Source organism: Peromyscus leucopus, chromosome 14 (genome assembly GCF_004664715.2).
Source record: "Peromyscus leucopus breed LL Stock chromosome 14, UCI_PerLeu_2.1, whole genome shotgun sequence".
Classification (NCBI taxonomy): Eukaryota; Metazoa; Chordata; class Mammalia; order Rodentia; family Cricetidae; genus Peromyscus; species Peromyscus leucopus.
The window spans coordinates 51,753,486-51,765,758 of NC_051075.1; the positions used below are offsets into that span (position 1 = coordinate 51,753,486).

The 12,273-nt window shown below is 42.9% G+C and overlaps 1 protein-coding gene across 7 annotated transcripts in view; it reads right to left on the reverse strand.

The window, feature by feature from the left end:
- The window catches only part of Numb (NUMB endocytic adaptor protein), a 104,855-nt gene that overhangs the window by 43,128 nt on the left and 49,454 nt on the right, over positions 1-12,273 (reverse strand). The window lies entirely within an intron of this gene.

Consider the following 12,273-nt stretch of genomic DNA (forward strand, 5'->3'; position numbering starts at 1 on the left):
CCCATGTGAAGGTACTGCTTTAAAGGAAAAGGGGGCCATTAGTTCACGTCCTTTGAGAGGCATTAAGTTTAATCAGAATATCATTTTAAAGACAACCACAGTCCCCTCCAATCACACTGCCCCCCCACAACGTCTGATGCCTGTGCCATCTTTTCAAATGCTGGGATTACGGGTGTGTAGCACTGCGCCTCAGTTCATGTGGTACCAAGGATTGAACCTAAGACTTTGTGCATGCTGGCACACATTTTGCCAACTGAGCTACAGGCCCAACTCTTCATTCTCTCTCTGTGGCCTTATCTACCGATTTTACTTAACCTCAGTAGTATCTTTTCCCTGCGCTTGTCCCACTATTCATTCATTCTCACAGTCTATCCTACCCCTTTCATCTGTAGTTCTATTACTGCAGACAAGAGAAAGACTCTAGTATTCCTGATTTGAAGAATATTTGACAATGGCCAGGACAGCACACACTGCTTGAGAGAACAGAAATGCCTCTCTGTCTTGTGTGCAGGGCAAGGGACTGAAACCACAGCCCTGCACATACCAGGCGAGCACTCCGTCTCTGAGCCCTCTTAGTCACTTTTTTTCTTGTTTTACTCTGATCACTTCTCACGCCGCCTGATGAGGATGGAACTCACAGGCAAAAGCTACCTCCCCAAGCCTTCTCTTTGTGGTATCTTTTGTTCGCATCACTATTTCCACTAGAATATAAGCTCTACAAGGACAGGATTCTATCGCATTCCCTGTTCACTCCCTGGCTTCCTGGAGCTAGGCAGAGTAGCTGCTCCCACTAAGCACTTCTGATTAATAAATGGTGCACACCTGAGGTTTGGTCAATATCTAGGTTATGTACCAGGGGCATCCTGGCACAACTGAAAGAACCTTGTAAGTTTTACAGTGAGACAGACCTGGGTTTGAACGCTATGCTGTCACTGCTGGTGGTGTGACTGAAGCAAGGAAATTAAAATTTCTAATCTTAGTTTATATTGCTATAAGATATGGTAAGAACTGTTACCTTGCAGGATCATTGTGAAGTTCAGAAATAATGTTAAGTAAAATGGCTAAATGTTTTAAGAGGGACTCATTATGTTTCTAGGGCTGGCCTTGAACTCTTGATCCTCTTTCCTAAGCCTCTTGGGTAGCTAAGGCTACCAGCCTGAAGTGGCCAGCATCCAGTTCTACTATTCTGACTGAGACAGTTTTGTTTAACTTCTTGCAAAAGGCCATTACTGAGACTGCTCCAAATAAAGGCCCATTTCATTCTAATCTGTTCTGATTACTGTCAGCTTTCTAAAACATCAATCTGACCATGCAATCACTCTACTTTAAAGTCCTCCAATTGCCTCCCGTCACCTTTAAGACTAAGTCCAAACGCTCAGCACAGCAACCACAGTCTTTGTCTTAGGTCTTCTCTTACCAGCCCCCATGCTCTTCCCAGCATTCGCATGCTAAGTTCCAGCTACACTAAGCTACTTACAGTCTTCTACAGCCAGACCTTTTTCTGTGCCTCTGTCTGCACAGCAAGAAAATACTTCAGTTTGAGTTAGCTCAAGAGAAGCTAACATTTAACAAAAAATCATTATTTTTCTGACAAGCCCTTACCCTGCCTTGGCTAGGTCCTTCTACATTCATGTGGCTCCATTAAAGCTTTTGCTGACTTCTTTACTGTACTCATTAGACCCTGGAGCAATTTTCATTTCCTTAACAGCAGGCTGCATCATCCTAATCTGGTCCTGTCGTGTGTGGCATACTATAAACTGGGAGAAACAAAGAGCCCTCGCCCCGAGCAGACTGTTCAGTGAGTAGGACAGCGCTGCACAGCGCTGGAGACTCATCAGTGCTGGGCAGACGACAGACGTCACAGCCCACCGCACACCAGGACTCCCACCCGTCTAAACTGGGGCCCTAGCAGAGCAGAGTCTCTTTCCTTTCCAGGCAGATGTCCTGTTGTGGCATTCTGCTTGCTGAATAACAGAACGAAAATGTCAAAAAAAATTGTTGTTTAAATATCCAATCACTTTCAGTATTCAAATGACTCACTATCTGTATTTCTGCCATGTTCTTGAGTTATGCTTTAAGTAACCATAGGATTTGCGGTAGAAAGGCCCAGCAGCCACTGCTTGTCTAGGAGGAAACATGAAGGAAGGTCTGGAAGATTGCACACAACTCTTAGGAAAGACTTCAAGTGCCTGTCACAACTTCCGAGAAGATCCATTTCGTCTGATTTCCACGGAAAAGTTGAAGGAAAAGGTTCCACGGCGAGGGCAATTTGGAAAAGCAGTGACAAAAGAGTTCTCAAATAAATTTACAAAGTAAAAAGTATGTAATTATGATATCTTGCCCACTATTTTTTTTCTTGGTTTTGGTTTTTTGAGACAAGATTTCTCTGTGTAGCCCCGACTGTCCTGGAACTCACTCTGTAAACCAGGTTGGCCTCGAACTCAAGAGATCCATTTGCCTCTGCCTCTTGTGTGCTGGGATTAAAGGAGTGCACCACCATGGCCCGGCTGCTTACTACTTCTTTTTTGTTTATTTGTTTTTTTGAGACAGGGTTTCTCTGTGTAGTTTTGTTGCCTGTCCTGGATCTCGTTCTGTAGACCAGGCTGGCCTCGAACTCACAGAGATCCGCCTGCCTCTGCCTCCCGAGTGCTGGGATTAAAGGCCTGCGCCACCACTGCCCGGCTGCTTGCTACTTCTTAGTGAAACTACCACTGGCCCGAAGACATCCATCCTAGCTGAACATAGGTGACAGATTAAAAAAAAAAATTTTTTTTTTCAGAGTTGAGGACCAAACCTAGGGCCTTGCACTTTCTAGGCAAGCGCTCTACCACTGAGCTAAATTCCTAACCCCTGACAGATAAATTTTTAAGTATAAGAACTGAGAATTATTTTTGTCCTATAGGCCGATTTTTTAAAAAGCTCCATTATACTACAATTTCCAAAGGTAACTAGATACAATTTAATTGTCAAAGTGTGTGTGTGTGTGTGTTGTGTGTGTGTGTGTGATTGGCATGTGGGTGCCTCGGGTCATTAGGCTTGGTGGCACGTGCCTTTACCCCAGAAGCTGTACCTCTGTCCTTAGAAAAACTTTTATCTCTTTTACATACTTGTTTCCTCCCTAGACCCCTCTCTTCCTCAGTATTCCTCTAGTTAACTTCTTCATCTATCTGTTGACTCTTGAGGACTTCTACTGTCTCCAATCATTAAAGGTATTCCCTAAACAGCATGGTTCCAACTGTACTCTCTCATTTATACGATCATTCTTTAACAAGCCATTACCCCTATGTATGGTGTTTCTCCATCTGTGCTTTTTATTCAAATGTGTGAAGTTGTTTCACATATACTTAAATCATACCCTTTTACCTCTCACTCCTAAAGACTTCCTCTTCACCTCAATTATGTGGTTCAATAAAGGCACAAAGCTACACAGAGAAATCCTGTCTCGAAAAACCAAAAACAAACAAACAGACAAACAAAAAAACTAAAAGCATGCCAGGCGGTGATGGCGTACGCCTTTAATCCCAGCACTCAGGAGGCAGAGGCAGGTGTGTATTTCTGAGTTCGAGGCCAGCCTGGTCTACAGAGCGAGTTCCAGGACAGCTGAGGCTACACAAAGAGACCCTGTCTCTAAAAAACCAAAAACCAAGCAAACAAACAAACAAAACATCCCAAATCCTGAAAGCTTACTGTGTGTTGATCTAGTCTACTTCCATGGCTTTAGGTGACTCTCTATAGTAGTAATAATATAGAAACCCTGAAACATTATTTCCTATGAGCAGTCACGGTCTGAGTTAAGTTCCAAGGAACCAAAATTAGTGACAGACGGTGGGGTAGAGGAATAAAAAGTATTTCAAGTAGAAGCAACGACATCAATGAAAGCAGAGATGTGGAAAACCTAATTCTGGGTGGCAGCACATAGTAAGAGTGGCCGAGATAGGCCAGGGAATCTCAAAGGAGCGAGGGTTTGTGGGAAATCAGAAGCTGTCTGAAGGGTTTAAACCAGGACTGCATGGTCAGACTTGCGGTCTGGTTTAATTACTCTGATAATAATATGGAAAAACAAATCCAAAGGGGGAAAAGACCTACAGACAAGTTATGAAGAGAACTAAACTAGGGACTGGAGGTGCCCTTGGTGGAGACAGGGAACTGAAGAGAAGTACAGGAAAGCAGCAGTGAGAACTGAGTCAAGGCCACACAAACTGAGCTCTGGATTTTTTTTGGGGGGGGGCGGGAGGGGGGGAAAGTGGGGGGTAGGGGGATAAGGAGTAGTGGTCAAGATAATAAACCTGTTAAACAGTGGTTTTCAAAATGTGGGTCACGACCCCCTTGGGGATCAAATATCAGATATCTTGCATATCAGATATTAACATTAAGGTTGGGGGTCACTACAACACAAGGAACTATGTTAAAGGGTCACAGTATTAGGGAGGTTGAGAACCACTGTGTTAAACCCTTAATCAGCCTCACTGATTCCAGAAATCCTGGTGAACTAACTTATCTACACAAATAGGTCCTACACTAGGGCAAACAGCTGTCATACCAGGACAAGAGAAAAGACTCCCTTCTTGCTGTGCCCACCATTCTAAATGTGTCACATACTTGATTTAACCCCAATAAGTTCAGGACCTTGAAGGACTTGTCTAAATCAAAGCAAGGTACAGTGATCTGCCTGTAATTCCAGTGCTTGAACTGAAAGTAGAACAAACAAGATGTATGTCTAGATTCCATTCCTGGGGTATTAAAACACGATTGTTTAATTTCTCTCTTTCAACATGTTGTGGCAGGGTCAGCCATGGTGCAATGTGGAGGCCAGAAGACAACTTGGAGGCTCATCCTTCCTCCACGGAAGTGAGCTCAGGGCATGAACTCAGATCACCGGGGCAGTGGTAAGCACCTTTACACGCTGGGCTGGGCAATCTCACCACTCCTGAAATTTAATTTCTGAATATGGAGGAGGGTTACAACAAGTTCAAGGCCAGCATGGACCACCTAGTGAGAACTTAGAAGATGCCTGGGGTTTACTGGCTGGGCAAGCCTAGCATACTCAGTGAGCTCCTGGATCAGTGAGAAGCTTTAACTCAAAAAATAAGGTGGAGAGCAATTAGGAAAACTCTTCTCTCATGTGTGTATACGCATGGTCTCATATCCTCTCAAACAAGCATACATACATACATCACAAACATACACATGGCAAAATCAAACAGAATCCACTGAATCAACAGCTTAAAAACCAAACAAAAACCCCTATACTCTTTTTAGACAGGGTTTCTCTGTGTAGCCTTGGCTGTCCTAGAATGAATTCTGTAGACCAGGCTGGCCTCAAACTCACAGATTCACCCGCCTCTGCCTCCTGAGTACTGAGACTAAGGGTGTATGCCACTGCCTGGTTAAATACTCTTTCTTAACTTCCCCTAATAACCAATATTCTGTCAAAGTGGTGCTCTCTCTCGATGCAATAAAACAAGTGAATTCATTCATCTTTTGACCAACAGGAGTCTCTTGGTAGGAAAAGTTGTCTATAGGAATTGAGAAAGACTATTTTTTTTAATGAGTTATTTATTTGCATTGGTGCATCTGTGTAAGGGTGTTGGATCCCCTGGAATTGCAATTACAGACAGTGTTGGGAGCTGCCATGTGGGTGCTGGGAACTGAACCCAGGTCCTCTGGAAAAGCAGCCAGTGCTCTTAACTGCTGAGCCATCTCTCCAGCCCGAGAAAGACTATTTTTTAGGTCTTAGAAAACTACATAGAAAAAGATAAGCAGACTATAGCTGGACGTGGTTTCACACACCTTTAATCCCAGAGCTTGGGAGGCAGAGGCAGGCAGCTCTCTGAACCTGGTCTACAGAGCTAGTTCCAGGACAGCAGGGCTAACTAACAGAGAAACCCTGTCTGGAAAACAACAAAACAGATAAGAGAATAAAGAGGGGGTCAGAAGTGCCTAAGGCCATGTGAAGTTTTAAATTATAAAACAGACATTTTTTCTGGGGGCGTGGCTCGGTGGTAGAGTACTTACCTAACACTACAAAGCCCTGGGTTTGATCTCACCACAAGTAAACAAATGACATTTGAGCAAAGATTTGAGGGAGGCACAAAGTTAGGCATGGCAGTCAGGCAAAAAGGAAATAATGTAGAGTTCTAAGCTGGTAAGCTTGTCTATGGTATCCGTGAACCTGTCCTCCAGACACATTCACTGGTACACTGACGTCAGAAATAAACCAGGGGGTTGTTCTCATTTGAAAGTTTTCACAGTATCCCAGCACAAAATCCTTTGACAATCAGGTACTGTGATCTTATTTCCCTACCACCTCTCTCACTTCACGAGAGAACAGAATCCACTGTTTATGGTAGGATTTAGGAGGTCCATCCTCACCTTTACATTTCCTAAAGCTGAGATACTTGTTTGGAGGGCTTGAGGGTGAGTTGAAATTAGTACAGAAGCTCAATATTAAACTCAAAAATCAAACTTTAGGATCCACAATAATTCTGAACACAGTCAGATGAACTCTGAATGCATTATTCTGTTGTTTCACTTTTTTTTTTTTTTTTTTTTTTTTTTTTTGGTTTTTCGAGACAGGGTTTCTCTGTGTAGCTTTGCGCCTTTCCTGGAACTCACTTGGTAGCCCACGCTGGCCTGGAACTCACAGAGATCCGCCTGGCTCTGCCTCCCGAGTACTGGGATTAAAGGCGTGCACCACCACCGCCCGGCCTGTTGTTTCACTTTTACCTTACTCATTTACACAACCGATTCAAACAGGAAATCCTATCAATATCACTTGGAAGTCAGCTGCATTTTTATATTTTTCATGGTAAATAGCTGTATACTTGACAATAATTTCTGAACATTCCTAAATTTATGTGCCTATGTGGCAAATTGTACTCAAAATCTTGGGATTGTGCATACATGCACCATGTATGGTATATGTATGCACATGCACACAACTACGTCCATGCCATAATCCATTCTCCAAAGAAAGGAATAAAATAAAAACAAGAAATAATAAACAGCACTAGCCACTGTATAAATAGTATTACAAAAGGCATTTCATGTACAAGTTTACAGATTGGTAAGATGAAATTGTCTCAAAATATCAGATGCTCATGTTTAGGAAGAGACTAACTGAAAAGCAGTTCCAAAGAACTCTATAAAACATAAGCAGAATGACAAGTAACACTCCAAGGAAAAGAAAACTTTAAAAATGAATGTTCTACTGTAAAAAAAAGACTCAATGAGTGAACAAAGCTTTACTGACTAGGTTCACCAACTAAGGAGGTTTGGGTTCCTAAAACAATCTTCTACAGTCAGTTTGTCACAGGACACCACTAGCCATGGCCTCAGACAAACAAAACTTCTCTAACAGAAAATGATGAACCATATGCCTCATACACCCAAGCTATAAATTAGAAACAGAGCTGGGAAAACAGATCAAAACTAAAGAGGTGAGGAATTAGTGCACTAAAGGTATAATCTAACCAGGGAACAGCAGCCAGGAAGGTGAGACAGGAGGATCAGGAGTTTTAAGTGTCCTCCTACACACTGAGACCCTGACTCAAAACAGAAAACTATTACAGCAATGGCAGAACTTCAATGTACAGATGTATGCAATCGGCTTTGAATCTGCAGTTATTCTGATATTTAAAAAAAAAAAAAGAGGCACTTATGAGGCCCCATGTCTGAGGAGCTATAGAAGTTAATGGCTGCTGGGAGAGGGCATCATATTCCTCAGTCATATGGCCACTAGTAAGTTGTCCTTGCTCAAATAAATAGTCTACCATCCAGCCTTACCCAGGCAACCCTGATTAGATGAAATGGGCCACCAAACAAACAAATAAAGACATAAAGGTAGGAGGAAACCTTATTGGGAACAACAACAGGTTTGGTGGAAGGGAGAAGGGAACAAGAGAGGATAATGGGTAGGGGGAGGGAGCTATGACCAAAGAACATCACATATGCATGAAATTAGGAAATGATTTTCATTAAAGTGTTAATGAAACATTTTAATGAAAGCAACTGTTCAGGAACTCTGTAATTATATAAGACTACTTTTCTACCTTGATAATTCACACTGGAGTGGATTACTGAGGGATACTGTAAAAGCCTCATGTTTCAAAAGCACTACTTAAGGGTTCAAGGACTAAATGTTAAACATGCCAAACAAGGCACTAGTTCTAAAGAAAGAATTTGCTCTCATCAGAAAAAGGAATGAAGAGCCATCCACCGAAGATGAACTGGGAGCCACTACATGCCAGTGGCCATCAGTGGCTACAGGTTTCTGCTATCACAAGCCTTACTGAACCCCAGGCAGCCCTGCAGCCATTCCCGCCCGCTTCCCTAATGTCGCAGGCGTACATCCAAGGAAAGCCTCTCGAGGAGCCTGGCTTTGCCTCCTTGAGTAGTGCAGCCTGAGCTGGTAACACGAAGAAAAGCACAGCGGACAGTGCAGTGGCAGCAAGGACAGAAACAGCAGAGGGACAACAGCCACGGTAGCCGAGCAGTCAGCAGGTCAAGCTGTGAAAGTGGCAGCGTGGCCAGGTGCGCGGCAGCTGCAGAGGGGGTGGGGCTTCAAGTCTGGCAGCTGACCGTGGTGGAGATGGTCAAAGATGGGCAGTAACTGCCTCCTTGGCAGAGGCACCAGTGACAATGGCCATAGCAAGAGGAGGCAGCTGAACAGTGCAAGAGAGTGGACAGGACAAGGTGAGGAGAGGAAACGACAGCAGAAGAAAGTTAAAGACCAGGAAGAGCCAGAGAAGTCAAATGGTAGGCCCTGCTCTCCAGAAGATGAAAAGCCGTCAGATGTTGAAATCCCAGTACACAATCCTGTCTGGAAGCGACGGCGATGCCAGTTGTTGCCCAGGGCCTAGAGAGGAACTCTAACACCCGCAGACCTAAGGCCTCTTGACTAGCAGCACGTGAGCCAGGAACACTAACTAGAGAATAGTAGCACTGCCTGAGTCTGCCTGCTGCCACCACTTGCTACTCAAGCACCAAGGGATGCAAAAGCTGTCAAAGGCTGCACCTGAAGAGCTCCTCCTGCTCCACCCTGGATTTCTAGTACCAGCAAAGCACTTGACCTCCATGTACGAGGTCTGGCTTCAAGTCCTAACACTTCAAAAAACGCCCAAACCAACCAAACATGATTCTTCTTGCAGTTACAAAACCATGTTTTAAAAACTTCTATTATTATCATTAGCGTGTACATGTATCTGACATATGTCATATGTGTGACTGCTGGTCTACAAGTGCCCGAGCACATCACGTGGAGGTCAGATGGTAACTTCAGGGAGTCAGTTCCACTGGGGGTTCAAACTCAGGTTATCAGGCTTGCACAGTGAATGCTTTTACCTGCTGAGCCATCTTGCCAAGCCCTAATTTTATTTTTTAGTTGGGAAAACAATCAGTGAATTGAATTTATGATTCATGAACATGTATCTTAAGTCATGTTAACATTTTATAGATTAAAAAATACATACGTAAATGGTCAAAGCCAGACACTGTAGTACTAGCACACCTGTAAGGCTGAGGTAGGAGGATCATGAGTTCAAAGCCAGCATAGGCTAAACAGGGAGACCTAACCAAAAAAACAAAAACAAAAACAAAAAGATATGGCCATCACCCTTAAGCCCACAACACACATTCACATACGATTTCATTAAGAACATACTCAAGAATTTACCTTTACTTTAAAAATAAAATTTAATTTTGTTCTGATATAGTAAAAATTGATTAAGCAAGGAACATCTTGGTGAGAAAGGGCAGTTCCGGAAAATGATAACCTACTTTTTACACTGGCTCTCTTCCCTTAAGCATCTGTCAAGTGTAGGAAGAGGAAAAGGTGCTGAAATCTGGAGAGGCAGACTAGAATAAAATATGCTTGGTTCCAAGAATGAGAAGTGAGAAGAGGAAGAAGAGAAGGAGAGGCAGTGTGGCAGGCAGGAGGGAAAGTGGAAAGCAGGAGGAGGGAGGGAGAGAAAGGCAGGGCGGAGGAGGAGAGGCAAGATCGCGAATGTTTGTAAGTTGGGAAGTTCTTTACACACCTCATCCTTCAGCTTTTTCAGCCCTCTTGAATCTTGGTCTTCCCTTTCTTACACTCCTATTCCCTAATCTAAGCTATCAATAAACACTTCTAAGACAGAACTCACATCTGTCCACTGCTCTGTCTCCCGAACCACCACAGCCCAATACAACTTATCTGGGCTACAGTAAAGTGCAAACTAGGATTTATTTCTATTGTTCCTCTCTGATCAGCCATGTATGTGGTAGCCAGAGCTTTATATTTACGGACTGACTGATTATAGAAGTCTGTTTTATCTTTCCAACATGGGGGTCCCAAGGACTGAATTCAAGTCATTAACTTGGTGGCAGGTGCCCTTACCTGCTGAGCCATCTCAAGCCCCCAGAATAATCTTTTAAAAATGGGTTATGGCACTGTGTAAGCGCCCCATTGGCTTCCTAAGTGTATTTTCAGATCAAGTTCAAACTCAGCATTTAGTTTAGTGCCTCTGCTGCAAACAGCATCCAGACACAAATGCTCAGCAAATGCTCACATACTGAGTATTGCCTCTGCCTGACTCTTAGCTTGAAGTGGCCCTCTCTGTAGGGAACTCATGATTCTTTCATTTCCTGAAGCTTATTTCCCGTTGAAGCCTGTTGTTTCTTTCTCCTGAAATGTTTCTCTTCTAGACTCCTCAAGGGTTTATTTCTTCCTCATACTTAAGTTTCACCTTCAGTGTTATCTCATTGATGAGATCTTCTTTTTTTACTTTCTAAAGACTTTTCTCTATAATTCATTTTTAAAAGATTTATCTATTTAAAAATTTTTAGATTTGTAATTTTTCTGTATATGAGTGCCTTGCTTGCATGTATGTATGCATACCCATTACATGCACACCTGGCTCCCACAGAAGCCAGAAGAAGGCATCAGATTCTCCTGGAACTGGGGTTACAGATCGTTGTGAATCTCCATCTGGACACTGAAAACTAAACCCAGGTCCTCTGCAAGAGCAGCAAGTGTATTTAATCACAGAGTCACCTCTCCTGCCCTCTGTAATTCTTTTAAAAAAAAGAAACCAATGGGTTGTCTCTATTATGTAGCTCTGGCTGTCCTGGAACTTGCTATGCAGACCAGGCTGGCCTCACAGAGCTCCACCTGCCTCTGTTTCCCAGGTGCTGGGATTAGAATCGTGGCCCTCCACACTCAACTCTTCTTTATTACACAATTCATTTCTTTCACGGTAAATTGTAATTATTTACTTTTTTGTTTCATTGATTTAACTTATTCTTGAATATTTTCAGATGCTTCAACATTCAATAATAAGTTCCCTAACCTGTTTTAAAAGCATCTTCTTTTGCCCAAAATAATCTTAGCTAGAGAATATTTAAATTCTCTCACCAAGAAGCCGAATGTCACTAACAAATTGTTATAGTCTGCACTATGATTCATCAGACCTACATGCTTCCCTTAATTGCTAACACCTTTTGGCCAACAAAGTACTGTGCTAGGTAATGGAAGAAGCGCAAGGATAAGAAAATTAAATTATATGATGTTAGTCTAGAACAGGGAAAGCAGGGCCTGATCTCAGCACCACAATGTGTATGCGTACACATATATTTCTTCCTTTAAAGGTTTTGAATGATTTAAGTGTGAACATGACAAGAAAGGGGATATTTCAAGTAGGATGAGGTAAAGAACCATACCGTACTACTGTCTATGTAAAAATGCATGTTTTATCAAGGAGGTAGTGGTGGGAATTAGTAATGCAGCCAGCCCTCATTTTGTAGGCAGTTAGTCAGGTTACAGAGCCAAGAGAAATAGTAATCTAGGCCTTGGTGGAACCAGTAGCCACCTCCAACAACACTGAGGTTTTACAGCAAACAACCTAATTGGTGAGCTTAAGGAACTAAAATCTAAAAAGCCCTGACTCATCAAAACACTGGCTGACCACTCTGTTCTTCTTACTTGCTGGTTCCTTACCCCCACACGGAACTTAGGTGGGCTTTCCTGAGACTGTACATACCTGCTCATCTGATTAGAATTCCCCACTTACATATAAATGAACTATCCAGATTCATCCTGGCCTAATGCCTAATTTGCATACTGATAGGACCAAATTGGCCCGTTCCCATCCTCTGCTCCAAAACCATTATTTGGCAACTCATTAGAGAGCTGTCTCTTTCCTTCCAATGAACTCTGCTGCCGGCCCTTCTTGTATTGTCCTCACTCCTCATTCTTCATCGTTGAGACAGAAAACTTGGCTCTGACTCAAGAAACCAGTA